The 20,214-nt window shown below is 49.9% G+C and overlaps 1 protein-coding gene and 1 long non-coding RNA gene across 4 annotated transcripts in view; one reads left to right on the top strand and one right to left on the bottom strand.

The window, feature by feature from the left end:
* The window catches only part of LOC142578851 (uncharacterized), a 215,706-nt gene that overhangs the window by 65,713 nt on the left and 129,779 nt on the right, over positions 1–20,214 (bottom strand). The window lies entirely within an intron of this gene.
* The window catches only part of LOC142578852 (uncharacterized), a 38,953-nt gene that overhangs the window by 17,683 nt on the left and 1,056 nt on the right, over positions 1–20,214 (top strand). The window lies entirely within an intron of this gene.

The raw sequence follows: 20,214 nt of genomic DNA, 5'->3' as shown, positions 1-20,214 counted from the left end.
TTTCGCATTTCGCCCCCATAATCTGTACCGGACTCTCAAGAAAACGGTACCTCGAAGTGCGATAGACATTTTTTACCTGCCTCCCCCCCCCCCGACCCCCTTTCTTCACTTAATGCTTTTACAAACAAGACCACAGATGCGAGCGGAGAAGGAAACGAAGGAGTGCAATTCGCACGCTCATTTCCTTCCTTCGCGCACTCCAAAGAAGAAGGACGTCAAAATATCGCTCGTTTGGCACAGAAGCGACGGCGGTGTTTACCGAGCGGGTGAAATGACCTTTCGGAGCTGGCGAATGAATGGGGCAAAGTGCGAGCGAACAAGAGGAAGAACCGCGCAAACGCCTTCGCGCGAAGAGGAACGGGGGCGGGCAAGTCGGGTCACAGCCCTTCGCACTGATGCTCTGCCCGGGGTCGGCGCCTTGGCTGTGACCCTACCCTTCCTGACGCCATTTTCCTCCGATTCGTCAGGAGCTCGTCGACCCGTCCCGACAGACCTTAGCCGCTCAGCGCTGTCGGTTCGGACCAACCCTTCCTCCGAATGAACCGGACACTTTTGCAGGCAAACGCCTCTTTCATGCTTGTTATTTTGATCACTATTCTGGGGGGTGGGGGGAGCACGAATAAAGGTCATCCCGACGCCCTACCGTAAAAGGTTGACAGCGGCTGCGCCAACTTCAAACTCACACGTTTTACCTTTCTATACGCCGCACATATATACATATACATGTACATTTTTTTTTTTCGAGTCGTTTCCTGCGCCACAACGGCTTTTTTGTCGGTCGAGAAGCGACGGGGAGGCGGAAAGGATGGCCGGCGGCTCCTCCACAACAGTTAGCAGGTTCGCTCTCTCTCTCTTTCGTCGTGCTTCTTACTTCCTGCACAGCCGATTCCCATTTACAGCATGTCGCTGTGCTCAGGACTGTTCGTGCAGCGGTTCACGCCTTGTGAACACACAGACGAAGTACCGATCTTCCGCAGCGGAACAACCGGTTTCTTTCCAAACGCCGGAACAACGCACACTCACCCCCTCACCCTCTTGCCCTGACCGCTCTCTTCTGCAGCCAACTCGCGGTTCTCCATAAGTAACACGTGCGAAGAGGGACGTCGCACCTTGAACGAACTGTCGGGAACACGGCAACGTTGACAGATTCGAAAGAAGCGACATGACACACACAGCTGCTGCCTTTTTACACAGCAGCAAACGGCCCAGTGTTACCGCCGCACGCGAGTGAGGAGGCCACGTCTGTGTGACGTCATCATTTAATACAAGCCATCCGTGAAACAAAGCCGTGTATTCGACCTCGAAATGCCAAACGGCGATGGATCACGCCAAGTTGCGCGATCGGCAATTGTTTACTGCGCTTTGTAAAAAAAATATACCAGTAGTTTGTCCACGCAAATATAGTATGCATGTATGATAATCTTTCTCACCCCTCTTCTACCGCCCCATCTCCTTCGTTTTTTGACAAAATGTACAGTTGAGAGCGAAAGTCCAGAGACCACGGTATCAGCAAAAAAAAAAAAAAAATTCAGGTTCTCCTAGCGCAGCCGTGCAACGTGAAATTTAATGCATGACGCTGGTCAAAAAGGCACACGTAGGCAGTACCACTTGGTTTCAGCTTTTATGCCAAGACTGCGAAGAAAAACAATTTTTTTTTAGGGGCACCTCTCGTCCTTAAGCTTTTTCACTCGACTGTACAAGTGCCAAGTTTCTTAAGAGTTCAGGAGAGCAGGCGGTGATTGCATAAAATCAAGCGTTACTTAAGACGCTGTCCGCGCGCTCAGCAATGAGTGTGTTCAACAAATGTAAACTTGGCTTCAAATGGCTACGAAGATAATAACGTACTGCAACAAACAGCGACAGAACATGTTTACGAGCCAACGGTACGGTACCGTGGGGAAGGGGACCGCCTACAACCTGTGCGTCGCATGCAAGCATGGACTGTATGCGTGGCCAATATAGCAAAAGTAAATGCCTTGCCCGTAGCATGCAGCCTCAATTAGTTATAGTTTTCGTGCAGGAAATGAAGAAACATTTCGTTTACATTAATTCTGGTAAATAAAGACTATATATCGTCACGAAGATAACTAAGGCGGGCTCGTCGAAACAGAACAGCCTTCTTTAATGACGCCCAAAAATTCCGGCGCACAACTGCGCCCTTCGTCGTCTTCTCTATGGCGATCGGAACTCGTAGTGGACAGCTTATTTCGCGTCATTATTCCCCACGTGAAAAGCGACCGTCCCGGTCGCTGATCGGAGGGAGTAAAGGGGGACAGAGGGCGCGGGAGGAAGTTTTATCACAGGGACACTTCCTCGCGGGCGTCGTACGGTTTGATCCGTACCAAGTGGACAATCTCGGCTCGTGGCCGTCGTCGGCTCGAGCTCATAGTAGTACTCTGAGGGACGACCTGAGTACTCTGAGGGACAATGCTTTTCAGTCGTGAAATAGTTTACCTCTGCCTTTGTCAGAATGCGGTTCGCGTAGGCTACTACACGTTCGACGCCGTCTTGCCACTGGACGAGTGTGGCACCGAGCCCCATGTTGCTGGCGTCTGCGTGGATTTCTGTGTCAGCCTTGTCGTCCAAATGCGCGATTACGCGTGGGCTGTTTGCAATCGCTTCCGCAAATCTGCAAAAGCTGCGTGTTGCTCGTCTGTACATTCGAAGGGTACATCCTGGCCCGTTAATCTCGTTACTGGTTCAGCGATCGTTGAAAATCTTTCGACAAAACGACGGTAGTAAGCGCAGAGACCCAAGAAGCGCTGAACTGGCTTCTTGTCAGTTGGACGCGGGAACTCTGCCACGGCAGCTAGCTTCTCTGATTCTGGCCGAACGCCGCGGGGGCCGACTACGTGTCCGAGAAACTTGAGCTCCTGAAAGCATTTCTCAGGCTTGATGGCCAGATATGCTTTGCTGATTGCGATGAGTACGTGCTTGAGACGTTCTGGATGTTCATCAAACATTCTCGGAAACACCATAACGTCGTCTAAGCACGTCTGCCATTTCAGTCCAGAGACAACAGTGTCCATCATTCGCTCAAATGTGGCAGGTGCGGAACGCAGGCCGATTGGGAGGACTTTAAATTCATATAATGCATCAGGCGTCACAAATGCTGTTTCTTTTTCTTTCTTTTTTAACGGACACGCTCATCTACTTCGATATGCCAGTACCCTGACTTAAGATCCAAAGAGGTGAAAAATTGGGCCTGGCGTAGACAGTCCAGAGCGTCATCGTTCCGTGGCAGGAGATAAACGTCGCGTTTGGTGACACGGGATAAGCCGTCGATTGTCTACGCAGAAGCGTAGTGTATTGTCCTTCTTTTTTAACTAACACGACGGGAACGCCCATGGACTTATGAACGGCTGAATCACCTCATCACTGATCATGTCTTGAACCTGGCGCTTTATTTCCTCCCTTTCCGTAGGCGAAACGCGATAAGGATGTTGACGAACGGGGCTTGCTGACTCGCCCGTAGGAACGCGATGTTTCGTAACGGAGGTGCGCCGTACTTTAGACTCGGTAGAGAAGCAGGCAGAGAAGTCATTGACAAGGCCGAGCAGTTGTTGTTTCTGTCCTTCCGATAAGCCGGAGTTCATATGAATGCGACCGCTCAGGTTGATCGCTTCCAATGAATTAGGCGACGCAGTTAGCAAAATATATATATATATATATATATATATATATATATATATATATATATATATATATATATATATATATATATATATATATATATATATATATATATATAATGTGAACAAATTCATAATTAAACATATTTATAATAGCGCGCGGGGAATCGCTAAGCAGGCGTTCCGACGTGACTGCGCGATCCGACGTCGGCGCGTGTGGACAGTTACGTTGCGACTATAGTGTGGCCTTTAACGCAACCTGAACCTCAGCGGTCGCGCGAGTCTCGCAAACCCTATGTGGTCGGTCGTCAGCGCCCTCGGCTGTAATCAATCTGTCGGACTGTACAATTAATTAACTGCGGAAATCGAGTTGAACGCAGCAAAAGACAACGAACGACTAGGCGCTTCCAATTCGACAACGTTTACGCAAGCTATGGCGGGCCGTTTGCGCTCCGGCGACACAAGAGACGGCTGCCACGCTCTCGGCGCAAAACCGAAGGCCGCGCGCGCTCCGCAAGAGCGTTTCCGGCGAAGCCCAATTTTTACCGCGGCGCCGACAGCTGCCCCCTTTCCGTTTCAGGAGGGCCTGGGCACACACGCACACAAGAGCGGCGCGTAACGCACGCGGAAGCCCTAAAAACACGCGAGCCGAGCAGCCCCCTTTCTCGGAAACGCGCGGGCTGCAGTATCATCGGCGCGAAGAAAACATCCCGGGCGAGCGCGCGTCATGCAAATCGCGAAACACAGCTGTGAAGACAAAAAAAGCTTATAGAACACGAACGCTAGTGGTGCGACGCGGCCCGTTCGGCATCATCCACACTATGCAAAGCGACCGAGCGAACGTGATATGCTACCCACCGGTATAATGGCTTGTCGGCAACACCTTCTCCTATCACCGCGTGGCACACAATGAGAAGCGTGTAGCCTCGGCAGCTGTACCGAGGTTATTATACCCGAGATTTTAACTGCATGCAGAAAGCGTTCTATGCAATCGCTAAGTGAAGAAGACGCACCGCGCTTCTGACCACGCCGCGTTCGCCTTCGTCCAGTAGCGTGCAGCACGCGAGCGAGCGAGACAAACGGCCGAAGTGAGCAACGTAGAAATGTCACGGCAAGGAATGTGGGCAACTCGATGGATGCGGCCGTGCAACGCCAAATCTCTCAAAAAGTTAGACCGAATGATTTATTTAAAAAGAAAAGATATATTCACATGGGCATTCTGGAACTGAATAAACAATGGATAGGCTCAGCTCCTGGCTGGATAGCTGATTTAGCACATCCAAGCATGCAGCTAACATGATACGCATAACAGAAGCACGCGGGAAAGAGGAAATCGGCTCACAGCAATTCAAATGTGACCGTCGGTAACAGGTTTTTCACAAAGTTATTTATGCAAGTGCATATACCCTTGCAGCAGCAAGGTGTAACACGGGGCGATTTTCAACCCTCTAATCGTACTAAGGGAGCGGCACACTTGCATTACGAAGAGAGAGAGAGAGAGAGAGAGAGAGAGAGACTCTGCATAGTCGAAGTTTTCCTCATCTGTCACACAAACGACGGGAGCTGGATTTCTCACGACGTCGAAATCGCACGATAGTGCGCGCGTTTGTGAACCCGCCGCGGTTGCTCAGTGTCTATGAGGTAATGATGCTGAGCACGAGGTCGCGGGTTCGACTACCGGCCGCAGCAGTCGTGCATTTTCGATAGGGCCGAAATAATTCGAACTTGCTGTTTCCCTGGGCAAAGCAAAGCCAAAACAGGGAGGCATACGCATGAAGACTAAATGGGACTGAATAGAGCGTATACTCTAGAAGCCCGAACAAGAAACACAGGGCGCCGAATGGTCAGAACATGGCTCGCGTGACTCGCTGAAATCCCGTGTGTCGAAAAAAAGAAACGCTACGACTCATCTAAGCAGTTCTCATTCTCGTACACAGCTTCTTCTCTTAGATGTAAAGCTTTAAATAAAGGCTCGCACCCAAGACTGAAGATAAAGAATTGCTCGTAGCTTTTTATAAACTTTGGTTGTGTGCCTCTCATGCAGAGTAACTGACACACCCGTTGCATGCCTCCGCAATTTTCCCATTCACGAATGAAAAAAAAAAAAAGGAATTACGTCGACCCTCCTTCAACTTGAGTGCCGGCTGGGCAAATCTGTGTGCTCCTATGTATTCAACGTAATATGAAACCTTCTTTGAAATGCATCATATCGCGTTTTACGCCCACTCTAGCACACGTAACGACAGTGTTTTCAAGCACACGAAAATGCGCTCACCATACTCGTTTAAGTATGCGCAGTAGGCAATGCAGGTTCCACAGCACACCCGCACAGTCGCTTATAGCCCCCTCTGGAGTCACGGCCGGCAAAAAATTTCAGTCCGTACAAGCGAGCTGTACACACAAGTGCGCGTCCTTGCCCCGGCAACGACGCCGCGGCAGGCAGCCGCGACTTGGAAATGCAACGCGTCCATCACGCAGCGGCGGCGGCGGCTGCAGAGCCCGGCGGCGTGACCGCTGCGCTGGAACGACCCCCGGGTGGCCGCCATTTCTCAGGCGCGCCCGCCCGCCAGGACGACCGCGCAACCGTGGCGAACAAACACGGAGCTCTCTATGCAGACGTGTACTGTAGCCCGACACACGCTATTTACCGTTACTGTACACCACCGTGACGCTGGTACGAAAATGAGCACTGAGTGCTGTTACGTTGAGAGGTTACGTTCGACCAAAGTGAGCTAGAAAAAATAACGTCGTGCTGCGTGAATCTCCACCGCGGAAAAGGCACAATTGACAGCGATATAAAGCAAAGAAATAGTTGACTAACAATATGGTTTAATAAATAAATAAATAAATAAATATATAAATAAATAAATAATTAAATAAATAAATAAATAAATAAATAAAAACCTTTACGCGGTACTGCCAGGATCCCTGCGTGGTGTCTTACTGCACTATATATAGTATAGTAAGACGCCTAGTAAGACAGTATAGTAAGACAGTATAGTAAGACAGTATAGTAAGTAGACTGCTTCGAGATGTATACGCCTCGAAGCAACCTGCGACACCTTGTGAAGCTGTACGCACGTGTCGGTTGGACACGTGCGTAAAAGAAATGTTGAGATGCGCTCCGCTCGGTTCCTTTCTAGAGGTTCTTTTCAAAAACAAAGAAAAAGAACGTACTACGCTCCTGTACACTTACGGTCTGTCAACGCCAACGGCACGCCACGGGAATGGTTCTGGCAAGGCTTTGACCATTGGCGCTGCGGCTGCCGGCTATGTCGGTAATTAGAGCGCCGTGAAAAATGCCCCGCGAGCGCACAATTTCAACAATTTCGCGCAGGCCAAACAGTGACGAGTACTGGAGCGACGGTCCTGGTTGTCTCTGCAATGACGTCAACAAAGAGCGAAGCATCGTCGTCGGAATCCGAGCGCTCAATCGCAGGCACCAGCGTAAACTCGATGAGCTCCAAAAGAGCGCGCGGGAGCGGCCTCGCCGAGTGCTACGCTGTTGGCGCAGCGCGACGCACGCAACTTCACGAAGAGGTCAGCGTCGCGAGACGGGAGGCGCTGCCCAGTTCGCTCGACGGCTCTTACTGAAGAGCACGAGACAGGACAACTAAGGCGCGCTCCCCGAGAGGTCCTCTGGCTACTCGGTGGACACAGGCGCAAATGTCATCCGTGCAAACCTTAAACTGTCCCGTGCGTGCAACCTTACGCGAACTCCCGCTGCGTGTCGTCTACAACGCCCGTAGGCCATCCCTTCAGAGGCAAGCGCGGCTACGGGGTTGATGTCAAACTTGTTCTCGGGCTGTCTTTCGTTTACTTCATGTTCGAAAGAATACATTTCTCTCCGGCTAGTGTAAGCTGTGTTTGCTGCGCGTACATGCAAACGGGACTCGGCGCAGCGAAGTGCTTTCTAAGGAAGTCAAGACAGGCGCCGAGCTCCCACTACTTACGATGCGCATCCTTCTATTGCGACCGCACTCGCGCCCGTTGCATCTGCAACGCATTCCATCGCGCCGTATGACAAGGGCGTCACGCCACGCTTGCCCTGTCTATCAACGACCACCGACGACAAATATTATCGCCTCCACGTTATTTCAGCCGTTATGGGTGGCAGTAGAGTGCTTGCTTTGTACAATATAATTACTATGAATGAGGAACTTATCTCATTCTTAGGTGCCGCGCCGACCCAAGGTAACTTCTTGGGAAAACGAGCGGCCACTCCACTGCATAAGCTCATAGGTTTCCGCACAGTGGAGCGAAGCGCTACAGTGAAGCCAAACTGTCTAGCGAAAAAAAGAAGCACTTGACGGAGTTCACATTTCCTTCAGTGGAAACGCACATTTACCCGTGCTGCCGACGCTTCCGCCCTAGCGAAAGTGGAAAGCCTAACGACGTGCACAACAAAACAAAATATCGAAAGGACAAAGCAGGATGTGAAACCCTAGGCGCAGTAAATAAAGTAACGGCTCCGCGACCCGGCTTTTAAGGTCGCACGTGTTCTCGGAGAGCTGTTTCCTTTGCGGTCTGAATAATAAGGTTCGATCGAAATGCACAGAGAAACTCTGGCACTTCCAGCTGTGCATATAGAGCGCTGCAACCCTAATTTAATTACGAACCGCTTTTTGCCTCGAGAAGCCACTTGACCTTCTGGTTCGCGCTCAGCCCGCCCTCTTCTGCAAACCGGACAGGAGAGCAGCGACGAACACCAGCGTTTCCTCAGGTTGCCAGCAACCACTCGCGAACCGTGACGATTTTGGAGCCCACGAGAAGGGTGGCTCGTCGGACGCCGACGACGCTGCAGTTATGGAGGCCGCCGGTAACCTCTCGTCTCACTTCTTTTTCTTTTTCGTTCGCTTTACTTCGTTCGATATTTTTCGCCACGAGCGCCCGTACCGAAGAAAGAGCGAGGGAGAGACCGCGAGCCGTGCGGGGAAGCGGTCGAGAGACGGCTGCGCCGGCGGGTTGAATAACCGGACCGCGAAGGGCGTGCGACCGGGGAAGTGCGCGCCGGCGGGTGCTCAGGGCACATCGCGCGCGCGCTACGCCGATCGAGGCCCTCCCCGCCAGAGCCGGGAATTAGAAAGAAAGGAAGAGTCGTGAGGGGCGAAAGGTTGCACCGCGCGAGCGCTAACATGCGTCGCTGGCCGCGGACACACCGTTCCTCCCTCCTTCCCTGTCGCGATCATTCTTTCTCTTGCCCCTTCTCTCCCTCTTCTTCACCGCCCAGTCTTCCTTCCGTTCTTTGCTGTGTGTGCTCTCTCACAGTGCGCAAAACAGCGATTCTGCGCAACTTTTTTTTCCCTCTCTCTCTATCTTTTGAATCGCACACGGCGACTAAACGCGTCGGTTGGAAAAGAAAAGGCGCCGCCGAAGAGATGCGCTCTCACAGGCACTCGACACCTCTCTCTCTCTCTCTCTCTCTCTCTCTCTCTCTCTCTCTCTCTCTCGCGCGCGCGCGCGCTTTTAAAAAAAGTCAGGAACGTGGTGGAGGGGGGAGGACGAAAAGAAACAACCACGGGAATGGCTGCACAGACGGCTTGCGTGACATATCGAAACCGGAAGAATGGGTCGCAACAACGGCTACTCGAGGGCAGGTCGGTTATATTTAATTATATATATTCAGGGATCCCATCAAAAAGAAAGAAAACAAAAATCAACAATCGAAACCGGGAGAATGGTTCGTAATAACGACTACTCAGGACAGGTCGGTTATTTTGTCATCTTTTTTTTAATTATTTTCTAGGATTCCACCAAAAAGAAAGAAAACAAATCAATAAAACAAAGGTTCGCCTCATGACACAGTGTCCGGATATACGCTTTGATGATCCGAGAATCAAGCCCAGCTCACATAATGTGGAAGCACTGCACACGTGCGAATGCAGTCGATCTCGATTCCTTGAGCTGTTATTTTTTAACGCCGACAATGTGTGCAGACGACAATACGCCTCGTGCGCCGTAACTCGTCGTTCTACAACATCGCAACTGGTACGCCGCTCAAAGCATCAGCCTTAAAACAAGTGACGACGCATTCATTATCGTGCAGCGTTCTTTCCTAAAGAAAGCAATCAGCCTCGATATAAAGCAGCCCGACCTCCATTTTCCACTAGCAAATTAACATAGAAGGAAGTTAACGAAAGAAGATCCAAAGGAAACAAAGGAGGCAAAGTACAATACCGCGACGCGACACCTATAAGGGAGCCCCAACTAATCCTTTTTTTTTACATCTTCTCTTTCTTCTCATCCGATGAAAGAAGGTAGACCGGCGAAGAAGCGCCGACAACAAGAATGGCTCCACGCAGCTGCACTCTCAGAATGGCGAGAGAAAAAAAAGATCAATAAAATAAAATATCAAAGCCGAAGGATCAGAAAAGGTAGCAAGGAAAGATCACGCAGCGCAATACTCAAACGCCCAGTGAACAACGATCCCTATTTGAGGAAACAAAGCGCCAGGAACCAGTGCCCGACAAAGTGAAGAGGACAGAATAGGAACATATAGATATAAGGAGAGCGAGAGTGACAGAAGGGCATAGTGTGAGGCTCGCGGGGCCAGCCAGCATCTATGTGCTATACCTTATTGCTCGCCTTACTTCCCTTTGCTCGACGACGCTACCCCCGTCGCGTGGTGGATTTAGCGAGACGCGGCTTCTGCCTTCCCCATTCGCTGCACAGGGCCGAGAGAGAGAGAGAGAGCCTCAAGAAATAGATCGACGAAGCGAGAGTGCCCTCCATCCATTAGGAGCCACTTGCCGGCGCTACCCCCGTCGCGGCGACAAGCTCGCCGCGGCAAAGCGAACTGCAAGAAAAACATCGCACACGCTACGACCGGCACATCGGACCAACGGCCGCGCCGGACCCTCGGATACATGAAAGGCGGGTCGCGGGGAGGGACGCCATGGGGGGGGGGGGGGGGGGGGGCAGAGAAGAACGACCGGAGAGGAAGAGACGAAAGAAAACAGGCAGAAAGTTAAAGGAGGAAAAAGGAAAAGAAAAAAAAAAGATAAAGGAAGCAAAAACAGGACGTCGAAACCGTCACCGACTCCATTCATCACGCGCGATTTTTCTTTTCTTCTCTTTCCTCCGGCTGGTACACAATTTCCGTCTCTCTTTTGATCATTTGCGTCACATACGCTGTCCGCCTTTCTCTCTCCCCCAAACCCTTCGCCCCCTTTGTGCCAGCTTAATAACGCGTCGGCGATGAGGCGCGACCCAAGCCAACCGCGCTGCCATTATGCTGATCGGCGCGCGGTCATTTATTACTCGCAGGGAATACCAGAACGCCAGCGACCGGTGAGGACGACGACAGTCGAGAAACCGTAGCGGTTTATCTTGCTTTTCATTTCATCTGACTCTTAAATTTACTTAAGCAGAAAAAAATAAACGCGCTGCCCATCGATATTGGTGAAAGAGATCAATCGCGCATGGTAAAAATACCACCAGCATTATGTTAGGTGCACAGAAACAGCCAGGATCTCTGTTTCCTCGGTAACAGGGTTTTGGGCGGAAAAGACTCGACAGAGCCAGCTAAATGCATAAGCACCCACCACCTCACGCGTCCCCTGAAGGCGCTTCAACTAGCGTAAGCAACGTCTATAAAGCTTAACGTACGTTCTAATTCACCCTCCATCTGCAAAAGGCCACTGAAAACGAGTGCCTAATGGGGGACACAGCATGCCGGTGAAAGATAGCCTACACAATAATGTCGTTACAACACACATCATGGTTTCGAAAGTGCATGCATAGCTAACCAATGCTAAATAGAAACACTAAAACAGTTTTCAAACTGATGATGTATTTTTTTCAAAAAAATCTAAATGTCGTTTAATCGAATAGAAAATGAAGACTAAACTTTCCTTAATATCGCGTCGCAAGCGGTGTGTTGTGCCAGCGCGGATCATGCCGTCAGTGTGACATCACGGATTTAAAAATTTTCAAAATTTAAGTTTGGACGCCCGTTGGTGCACAGTTATACGTTTTATGTTCACGATTTCACTCCTTTACAACAGAATGTAGTCAACGGTTATCAAATAAGCCAGAGCAGACACCATCAAAATCCATGACGTCACAGCGAGATAATAATAATATTTGGGGTTTTACGTGCCAAAACCACTTTCTGATTATGAGGCACGCCGTAGTGGAGGTCTCCGGAAATTTTGACCACCTGGGGTTCTTTAACGTGCACCTAAATCTAAGCACACGGGTGTTTTCGCATTTCGCCCCCATCGAAATGCGGCCGCCGTGGCCGGGATTCGATCCCGCGACCTCGTGCTCAGCAGCCCAACACCATAGCCACTGAGCAACCACGGCGGGTACGTCACAGCGAGAGCTCGCGCGGGAACTTCAAAGCGGCGTCGCCACCCGCTCTTCGCTTCCGAGTCTTTTCTGGCTTAGCGCGCCACCTGTTGTCGCGGTAAGAGCGGCTTTTATTTTTAGCTGTTGTAGAAGCCTAATTTAAGAATACAACTCAACCCGCTTTTCCCTTTTGTGTCCCTTTAAAGCGCGGCTGTTAGAACCGGGGGAGGATACAGCAGCGTTTCCTTGCAAATGACGGTGGTCGCGAAGAGACAACCACCCACAGCAGCAAACGAATGCGGCACTGTCGGAGAGGGCGCGTTCCCGAAACGCAAACGGGCGCGCAAACCGCGGCGCGAACCGCTCATTTTTCACCAACCACCTCATTTTTCACGAGCAAAGCAGCCCCTCACCTCCCCTGCCCCAAACACACACGCACACAAACGGCGACCAAATCGGCCACAGGCGCCGGCTCTGTTTCGGATCGCGCCACCACCGGCGAAGTTTCGAGAAGCAAGCGATGCCCCGTTGCACCCGCTTGCGTTTCTAGAAAAGCATTTGTTCGCTCGATGGAGCAGAACCAGAGCAGACTGGCGGGCTTCAATCGGAAACGCCAACTTTTTTTCTTTTATTTTTCGCCTCCTTCACGGAAGGAACGACGGGCCACGCCTCGATGAAGCCGTGACCTAAGGCATACCTAGCCGGATGCCCTCGTCCTTCCGTATCAGCACTTCGGTGACAATGTGATGCGCTGACATTAAATTTCACCTAGCCACCGGCATACTGGGCCACTATGACGAGAAATATCGCGGACGTTCCTACTGACCACCGACCGGGACGTGGTATTAGTCAGAATAGTGTGCATTAACGTGAACGGTAAACACATGTATTGGTGCCTCTCTGTTCCCGATTTCTAAGTAACAAAAAAAAATATATTAAAACATGGGACATTGAAACAAACGCCACGTACACAAAAAAAAAAGAACGAGACAAATAAAAATAGGATATTATTGTACGCACTTAAAAGCAGGACACTGGGAAAACTAATGACCTCAGGGGAGGCATTGCGCAAAATCTCGATGTAAAATCTTCAAAGAAGAGTGGAACGGGCAACGCAAAACTACACGTGCCACTACAGATACGAAGTAACGACCGAGCTGAAAGAGCGCGGCTCAAACCCGCCGGCGTCCTTGGCTCGTCGAGCTCGTCGTAGTCGCTACTGCTTCCTGGCGGCCACCGGTCTTACTAAAGTGACGCAGATGCTCTCGTCCTTCCTCGGGGGCTGAAGCGCGCCTGCCCGAGAGACGAGGCGCAAGAACATGCACACAAGTAAAACAGCGGCAGCGACAAAGGGGAAGCCACGCGACACGCCGAAGGAGCAGTAAATAACACCAGACGGCGACAGCTGCGAAGTTGAGCAGGCCGCCCCTCGCAACATTCGCGCCCTTGCCCATTTCAGTCAAGAGCCGAGTCTCGAGAGTCTCTCCTCCTCCGACGACGGCTTAGCTCAAGTGGCTTTACCCTACGAGAACAAGTGCTTGCACAGCTCGCGTCTCGCCGATGCCGTGCAGTGCGAAGAAGGCTCAAACCTCGATTTGGCTAATGGGGAACGAGAGCTGGCTACTAGTCCAATCTTCTATTAGAAAAAGGAAAGCAAAGAGAGAGGGAGAGGACCAAACATTCTGCGCCGCCATTACTTTCGTACTGTTCCTGTTCCCTGTGCATCCTCCCACATGCGCTCAGAGATCACTTTCGTCCTCTTTCTATTCCCCCTTTCCCTTAACCCCAGTGTAGGGTAGCGAACTGGACGCTCGTCTGGTTGACCATCGTGCCTTTCCACTCCTAGCTTTCTCTGCTCTATTCAGCTATGACGCGGATTTTCGAAAAAGAAGAAAATAAATATAAGCTCTCTAATTATGGCCACTGTGTAACACACATCTAGAAGTCATGTGTATATTTATGCCAGTTAAAGACAACAAAAATAATAATGAAGAGGTATTACGCTACGAAAAGAAATAGCCTCTGTTCACGTGATGAGTGGATGACACGCCATATTTATGCTTACTTATGTGCAAAAACAAGCGCATTGTTATTGCTTTCGGCTAAATGTATTCCTTGATTGCAATATCTGCTTTTCTTTTCTTTTTTTTTTTTTTTGCTTGTGATTACTCTATCACACCTCCGTGATCGTACTAGCACGTAATCTATGTATTATGCTGTTCCCACCGCTAGCAATTGCACTTTGCGAGTTATTCCTATAGACCCTGCTTTGCAGAAACCGTTAAGTGCTATTCGGAGAGTAAGTCTCGTGAGGAGACACCGATCCTCCTCCTGCCCCTACCTGTGGGCGTTCTTATAACGTCCACAATAAAGAAAACAAGCGAAGACAACAACAACGACACAAAGCAAAACTGGAAGATTAGCGGTGGACAATCAGCGTACGCCAACATCTCGACATCTGCAGCTCCCGCATAGGCCTGACCCTCGGGGGCGCCGAATATTCGCATTCGGGCGCTGTAAAGCACCGGGCACGCAAATGGCCCCGGGTGCTATGCGACCGTAGCGGAAGCGACGAAAGAGATGACATGCAGTGACGACTGGTGTACTTAATTTCCGACGGGAACACGCTGTCAATAGCAAAAGAACTCAGCCGGGTGCAAGATGCACTGGCGCTAATTCCCTGCTGCGAGGCGCCCACTGCTCCACCCGGAAAGGGAACCTGTCTGAAAGGGGTGCATTAAGCGTAAAACGGACACGGTCAATTCGGCGGCGTCGCCTGTGACGACATTTCTTGCAGGTCGTCCGCACCAACCTTTGTCGTTTCAAAAGTCGAGGGTGACCACGCTTTCCCAGGACGCACTGGGCGAATGGGGTCTGTTCGCGCAGGGCACCTTGCAACTGATACAGGTGGCAATGTTTTTCCCCCCTGACACCTTCAGAGCGGGAGCGCCATCTCTCGTCTCGGTAAATAGAGAACGATTCGTCCGCTGTGCGCCGGACGGCATCACTAGCGTACGCCACGCTGCACGGTCACGTCGCAGTAACCTAGGGCAGCGGTGAACACGCGCAAATCGAGCAACGAGCACGCAGCCGATTTAATCATGCAAATGCCGAAAAGCGCTCGCCCAGCTACAGGGTCGGTGAGGAGAGGCAGACGAGGTGGGCAGCAAACGAAGGGCTGAGCGACGCGGGGTCTGCCTTCGCTTCTCCGCCCGTCGTAAACACAGGTGCGAGTTAAAAAAAAAAAAAAAAAGGGCTCCTTCTTCCATGACGATCGAGAGCGCGGCCCTGTTTATGGGCCAGACGCGCGCGATAAGATCCTCACGGCAGCAGCGCAGCTTGTTTGGACAACGGCGTTTATAACGCTATCGAGAAAAGCGCGATGAACGGGCACCATGACGCGCATCTGCACCTTATGAAACGGCGCCCTTGTAGGAGCCACTGAGGAGACAGCGCGTTTGCTCTTCACAAACAAAGGAGGCCGGGAGGGAGGTACTTGAGGGCGGTTAGAGGACTCGTAAACAAGGGGTCCACTGGATGCGCGTTTGAAAAAGAAAGAGCCAGCAAGTCTGCTAGAAAATAATGGGCGGAAAAACTGAGATCGCAATGCCCGCGCCTGATTATATATATATATTATTTATTTATTTCCTTCTTAGACGATGTGTCGCAGTTTCCCCTATTGTGCGCTGTCGTTGTTCGTAGCACCACAAGAAGACGGTTGCTACATTGCGCACTCCGTATCTTTAGTTATCCTATATAAGATAAAAGCGAGTTTATAAGGTGCACAATGGCGAGGTAAATCGTCATTGTGCACTTTTCTTTTTTTCCACCTTTCTTTTCTTTTTCTTATGTAGAGCGCCATTGCAAGCGTAAGCAAAAATGATTTATCTTTAATGTGCTGTTTACACATACACGAAAGGCGATTTACCAGCGCGTGACGTTGAAAAACGACCAGGTATTCCGGGGCGCATAACTATACAATATAATTCGTTGTTCCATGCTCTTCCACGTTCGTCATTCGGGAGGTAACAGAGGCTCCCCCAGAATACCTTGTTTTTCTTTCTTGGATGTCAACCGCTGTTGAGCCACCTTACGTAGCTTTAGTATCTTACTTTTACATATATAGAACGATTTACCTATCCTTTAAGTTTTCCCATTTACTTTCTTTTTAGACTGCACAATCTTCAGGATCGGCCTACCATCTGTTGGACTACACTGTCTCCCAGATCGGCCTAAATTTACGGTTCAGTGAAGCCGCACTTCCAGTTCCTGTCTTAGGCGCGCAAAGGTTGAAGGAGCGCATCTCTCGCTAATTACACACTACTACTGCCCCGTGCACAGTTCTACCCTAATTTGGCGTGTATTTTTTCGTTCCAAGCTTCACTTTGACCCCCTTTTCATTGTTCTACATACACCAGAAGGCGTCCAATATTCTAATTTACCGAACGAAAGCGTTCACATACCCAAATCCCACTAAACACCAAATCAATCTGAACTCGCCGAAGGAGAAGACCTTGTCTTCAAAAAATAAAAAAAATGCGCAGTACAGTCTGAACCTCAAGCAGTGGGATATCAACGACGTTCAGCGGACGCTGGCTGACTAAGCCAGCGGGCGTCCAGGGCGCCCACTGCGAACGCATATCCCTTCTGGAAGTGATCGGGTGAGAATACGGCACCGGAAAATCAACACGTGCTGCGCGTGTTGTCGGGCCCCACTGAGTTCCAGCCTACCGGTTTGCTTCGCCCCCGTCATGGCGACAACTCCACCCTCCCCTATCCTAGCTTCACTGCACGGGCTCTCGAGCTCTTATCTCTGCTCCGAGCCTGACATTTACGCGTATTTTCCTCCGCTCTTCTTTTGTTGCATAGAAACAATGCGGCACGACCGCAGTAAAAAAATAAAGAACAAAATACTATACGGAGGAGACAGAAAGAGGACTAAACACACTAGTGCACAGCTGGACGATGCGTAACGAGGCCCGAAGTATATATATATATATATATATATATATATATATATATATATATATATATATATATATATATATATATATATATATATATATATATCACCCTCTGCTCACAGCCTATGACTTAGCGATCTATACTGTCAGTCACGGAGACAGGCCAGGGACAAACAAGGCGACGATAGCGGACAATCAAGTGTCGCTACCCGGCACTACACAGTGACGGTTTCCCGGCGCCGTCTGCAGCGGTGAGGCCCAGACAGCGCGCGTAACACACAAAACAAGCGAGCTTCCCGCTAGAACTTCCCGCATGCGCGACGCCTAATGCGCAAGGACAACACGCGTGTACAGTCGAGCCATACTTTATTTTTTCTTTCCCTATGGTCGAGCGCCTCGTTCCTCTGCTCCCTGTAAAGTTCCCAGCCTCATTTACGCGACTACCACGCTCTCGGTGACCACGACAACTTCTGGCCACGGCGAGCTGCTTAAGCTTTCCTGCCAGCATCACTGGCCGCCACGCACCTTCGGGAACGCAGTCGCTAAGCGAAAAGCTCGAAGCCAAGTGACCGGCGGCCGCTCCACTTGCACATCAAAGCGCTTACGGATAATGGACCGAAACAACAATTAAACAGCGCAAAACGTGCTCGGAGTCCCGCGCATAGCCGTAAATGTGCGCAGGCGAGTCTCAAAGATGCGACTCGAGAGTGCCACGGGCAGCCATGCGCCATTAGAGGCAAATTATGGCGCGCGTCGTACTGTAATCGCCGGCTCTCCTCCCTTCTGCGAAGTCACACGCGTCGCGCTGCCATTCCGATCAACCTGCACACGCGCCGCCCCGGGAGCTGCCGCTCGCGCCTTCCTCCCCCGCTCACACGGGAGCCACACGTCGCAGCTTCGACGTCCTCGCACGGCCCCCTTCTCCTCCAACCTTCGCGCTCCAGCTCGCGCTCCTCGCCTTGCGGCGCTTCCTAATCCAATAGAGTGCTGGCCCGAATTCCCGCACAGCCGGAGCTGGCCGATCCTGGGCCCTTAAGGAGAAAGTGAGCCGCAGCCCCGGGGAAGCCAAGGAAGATCCGGCTCCTTCGGGCGCGTGCGTCTGTCGCGGGGATAATCGGTCGCGCGTAAGCGAAGGCGACCGTCCCTCTGCGCGGGGTCAGCGTTCGGAAGAAACTATCCTTGCCGAAGCAGAATGTGCAACAGCCGCGAGACCGATAAGACAAAGAAAGTAGAGATAAGGTGAAACAACGTCTCGCAATGGGTGGGTTTTTATTTATTTATTTTTTTTTTAGCGAAGCTTTCTTTGGGGCCTCTTTCATCGACTTTCCCACCGCTACTGCTGTGGCTAGAGGCCGTGGCCCGTGATGTCGACCACGGCAGCCGCATTTCGACGGGGACGAAATAGGAAACGCACGTGCACTTAGATTTTTGCACACGTAAAAGACCATCACGGTGTCAAAATTAATCCCGAGTCTGCCACTACGACGTGCCTCATAATCCTATTGTGATTTGGCACGTGCAGCCCCATGATCCATGCTTAATACTTCTGCCACAATGTGATGTGTAATGTGCGGCAATGACAATGCTCGGCCCTCTCAGAGGTTATGAAATATGGTGCACAACGCCTCAAGCAAACACCTCTCCCTGTGTGTTTTGTGTACTACGCAGACAGACAGCAGCGGTGTATGAAAGGTAACGTTTAACATCAACTCACCACTCTCGTGTTAGACCAAACGTAGAAGAAATTGAGCTTTCGTCATCAACATCCCCAATAATTATCGTCAATAAAAGCAACCAGCACAGAAAGCTTCCCTTACATCGATTCCCACAGCGCGCGAGATCTGTGTGCTTTTTTTTTTTTTCGACTACTCTTCCAAGAACAGGGGAATGAAACCCAAGATGCACCACCATACTTCCTTGAGCTTCTTTCAGTTAAGCGCTCTTGTGTTGTGATACGACATTTTTCCATGTATCAAATACAAATATTATTCATATATTTTATGAGCCAGAGGGATAGATGGATCCAAGAGGTTTGATATTTTGTTAGTCTCAATCCTACACAGTGACACTAACGTAAGGGAAAGCACAGGGGAAGGTAGTTGTTATGTGTAATTTGAATGTAGCAATAATGCAATAATAGAAATAGTAGCAATAATAAGTTAAATGAAAACAAAATTGCATGAAAGGATGTATGCCTAGAACAGGAAACAGACGCCGACCAAGGTGGGTGAATTTTTTTCCTTAACTGACGTTTCGGTCCTCGCACGGGAGCCTTGTTCACAATGAATCTCATGAGCTGGCCATACACTTCGCGAAGATTGATGAAGTTGAGGGTCTCACAAAATCTCGTCTGGTCAGAAAGAATCATTTAAGAAGTATATGATCCAGATATACATAAACAATATTGCCGTAAAGGAAACTATGGTTCAAATCAAGGGTGAAAGATCTGCCAACTTTTCCAAGAATGTCAACAACAAACATCAAACTTTACTAATGACAGTGAGGCAACACTCGGGGGGAGAAGGGAACAGACAGGACAGTAGGCAATATCAAAGCTAAGTGTGGCAAACATAGCTGATCACTTTCAAATAGGTTAAACAAAGTCACAGTACTCCGTGTGTTGCCAAGACGTGCAGAATAGTAGGGGTTTGCAAATAGTAATTTTTGGGAGCAAATTGAATACGAATCGAACAGTGCAAGAAGAAAATTGAATTGAATAATTCCTAATAAAAAAAATGGTCATTCTCACTTATAAAACTATGCTCATGTGCCAGTATTTACAAAGTTGGCACTAGAAATTTAGGTCATAACATTGCACGTTGTGAAGCGTTCATTTAAAGACCAAATGAGGTGCTCAAAGTAAACGGACAGTTTATTCATCTATCTGGAAATCTTTGGTGAGTGTGAATGCTTGTGATTCAGAAAAAATAGTCTGGCTCCCTGAGCAATGTATAGTGTGCTCTACTGCATCACTATTTGAAAACTATTTAAAACATTCATATTTATGAATACTGGTTATTCAATTTGAGGACCAAATCAAATATCTTGAATTTGTTAATAGGAATTTGACTAGTTGCACATCCTAAAACAATAGTTAATGCAGCTCCTCTCCTGAACTAAAAGAATGGCTGAAAAACAAGATAATCCTGTTCTATGCAGTGTAGTAGCAGAGCATACCACATCAATCAGCTGCTGCCAAACCGTATTATGTCACAAGTTCCCATTGACTTGAACAACACTCTCTGCCAGAAAACCTTTGGAGCAGCTGCAGCTCTTGAAGTGATTCATTCTGAACTGATTGTAAAACATAGTAGTGCAATTGGCGA

This window comes from Dermacentor variabilis, chromosome 4 (genome assembly GCF_050947875.1).
Source record: "Dermacentor variabilis isolate Ectoservices chromosome 4, ASM5094787v1, whole genome shotgun sequence".
Classification (NCBI taxonomy): Eukaryota; Metazoa; Arthropoda; class Arachnida; order Ixodida; family Ixodidae; genus Dermacentor; species Dermacentor variabilis.
Note: the sequence above shows the minus strand (reverse complement) of the source record. Positions and strands in the feature narration are given on the sequence as shown.